This window comes from Rhagoletis pomonella, unplaced genomic scaffold, assembly GCF_013731165.1.
Source record: "Rhagoletis pomonella isolate Grant_MI unplaced genomic scaffold, Rhpom_1.0 Rhpom_scaffold_00013, whole genome shotgun sequence".
In the NCBI taxonomy this organism is placed as follows: domain Eukaryota; kingdom Metazoa; phylum Arthropoda; class Insecta; order Diptera; family Tephritidae; genus Rhagoletis; species Rhagoletis pomonella.
Genome location: NW_023458567.1, coordinates 21,537,450 through 21,540,348, shown reverse-complemented (window position 1 = coordinate 21,540,348; position 2,899 = coordinate 21,537,450). Strand labels below are relative to the sequence as shown.

At 32.4% G+C, this 2,899-nt stretch overlaps 1 non-coding gene across 1 annotated transcript; it reads right to left on the bottom strand.

The window, feature by feature from the left end:
• Nucleotides 1-596: 596 nt before the first annotated feature.
• Nucleotides 597-670, bottom strand: Trnai-aau. The gene has a single exon. It is a non-coding gene; the product is annotated as a tRNA-Ile (tRNA).
• Nucleotides 671-2,899: the final 2,229 nt, after the last annotated feature.

The window sequence follows — 2,899 nt, the reverse complement described above, 5'->3', positions numbered from 1 at the left end:
GCTATTTTAAAGGCCTATATATCCTCTTTTCCTATCATATTAGATCTTTGAAATCGAATCAAAAATAGTCATTCAAAAACTGGTAAATCTACAAAATCCTTTTTTCTGAGCTAAATCGACAAGTCGCGACCTCTAAATGACCATTAAAAAAATCTATAAAAATAGACAATAATATTTCTCACAAAAACGAATAAAATTAGGGGGTAGGGTTGAAATTTCCAAAAAAAAAGCATTTTCGATGAGCACCCTAACATACATATTTACATGCAGTCATGCAAACGGCAAAAGGACCAGCAAGGCAAAAACGCCTGCCAACCCCCCTTCATTTTCACTATCATCTATTCATTCGTCCCAATGGAGTTCCTTTAATGAAAGTGAGAAGATGTAGATATGCGCTCATACAAAATTCCATCACTAATTGCAATCCAATTATAAATGATATTCAAATAAAAGTGTAAAGCAGCGCTTTAAATTTAAGAAATAAGATTATTTTTCCACAAAACTTTTCATTAAAAACAGCCTCAAGCTCAATCAAATTGTTGAATATAAATAAATAAAGTTAATAAAGTATTTAAAAAGTATAAAAGAACCGAATGTGGCCCATGAGGGGATCGAACCCGCGACCTTCGCGTTATTAGCACGACGCTCTAACCAACTGAGCTAATGGGCCAGTTGGCCGGCGGCGCTCAATTGGCTTATATTGGCGAACTATGTTGATACGTACTTACATATATACACATCGAGATATCTAGCTATGTTTGAATGCACGTATGTATGTATGTATGTATAGTTAAAAGTTCTTATGTGAATATATGCGACTAGTAATATTTTTATTTTCGCGCTATAAATAAACTTCAAATTCAATTATGGGCAAACATACATATGTACATACATTCGTTGTGAACCAGGGATGGAATTTCAAAATGTGCCAAATGGTCTTCAAAAATAGTGTCGAAAACAAAATGAAAGTGCCACAAAATTGGATTTTTTAAGGCGTTTTAAGAACAATATATTTTTAAAAATAATATTTTTAAAATACACTGAAGTAATATAATAATTATTAATTAGCTAAATTATTACAGCGAATCACTTTTATGAAGGATTCCTTAGACATATACATAAATTCATAGTAAAATTACAAGAATTCCAATTACGGAGGGGAAAGACAACGCAATATTTGTAGGTATTATGACATTTTTACACACATACCTATATGCGAAATAATGGCAGTGAGACACTTTGACCAGTTTCGCCTATTTTGTTCATTGATTATTTTTCGAATAATTTTATATAAAAGTTTAATTCATAATTTAATAAACACAATATATGTACAAAAATCTTCATTCCAAACTGCACAAAAATTATAAAAATTCAGCAGGTTTTCCCAACAACAAACTTTGGAGTTCAGGATTTTTTAAGGTGATTACAAGTTTTCAATTTCATGCATTTATTTCCATATAAAGTGTGTTCGAAAATTTTTTTAATGGATGAAAATGTATGACACCGTCAGAAAAAAGTTATCAAAAATCATCGGGCTAATGGACTTTAAAAATGCAAACTTAGAATCTTTCCAAAAATTCTGAATTAAAAGCTTGTTGTTGCGAAAACTTACTTTTCGTACTGCGTATTCACAATAGAATTCAGCGGTTTGTAAATATGTCTCATGGCCCTTATTTTAATTTTTAGTGCTTTTATTTTCACTTTTTGTATTTTTTTTAAACTATGTACATATAATGTGGTATGTGATTTTTTGTTGTATAGTGGCCTTTTATTTTAAATTTCTGCATTTTATGATTGTGCCAAAAGTACCTCTGTAAATGAAAGTGCCAAAAATGGCGCTATTGTGCCTACTTTTCCATCACTGTTGTGAACTACAGCGCTACCAATTTCAGCCCAACTAATTCAAGTTTTATCCCTTTTCAATGTTAAGGACTGGTATTTTTAAAATGACGGTGTTATACGGGATGTGAATTGTTTGAATATGCATCAGTAGAAATCCTAGTAGCATCATACCTCACAGCGCTCGAACAGTCGCGCTGGTCGACAGAGCAAAGCACTGGAGTGCCAATACTGAGGTTCAAGTCCTCGGACAAGGATTTTTTCTTAAATCAATGTTTTTCCAAAGAGAAATATTTTTTTGAAATGCATTAAATTTATACGGTAAAATACATAAGTTTTTTCTTAAATAAAATTAAATTTGCGAATTTTAATTTTATATTTAACTTTAAATACGTAATTATAATAATTATGTAAATTTCAAAAGTCTTAATTAACCACCTTCAAAAGCGGACTCGAACGTGCGATATCGGAACCAGAATAAATAAATGAACTGATATTTTTACTGGCTGGCTTGGGTTTTCACTGCAGCCTGCAGGGTATCTCCACACATAAGTACATATTAGGGATGTTGCGAATGTGGAATTTTAGACATCCGCGGATGCGGATGCGGATGCGGATGTTTAAAAGCTAACATCCGCGGATGCGAATGAGAATGCGGATGTCAAATATTTTTAAGAAATAATTTTGGTGAGTACATTAGGGCATTTAGGTAATTAGAAATGCAAAAGTTATTAATTTTTAATAATGTTTTTTCACCAAATAACTGAGGCGACAAACTTGAACAACTTGAAACTTAACAAAATTGTAGATTCTTTTCGATTGACGCTGCACCAGTTGAGAGGACTTTCAGTTATATTTCTTTTTTTATTGCGGTGCAACAATTCCTTTTTGGGAATTGCATCGGGGCTGCAAATGTCGGATGTATCCTCCTGACTTTCATCTTCAATCTAGCATCACCTAGCAAGATCGCTGTTTAAACACCGTTATGTTCCAATTTGGAGCACCAATTCTTTTGGTTGTTTCAGAATTTGGAGAACGGTTTTCGATTTTAGTTTTTGTA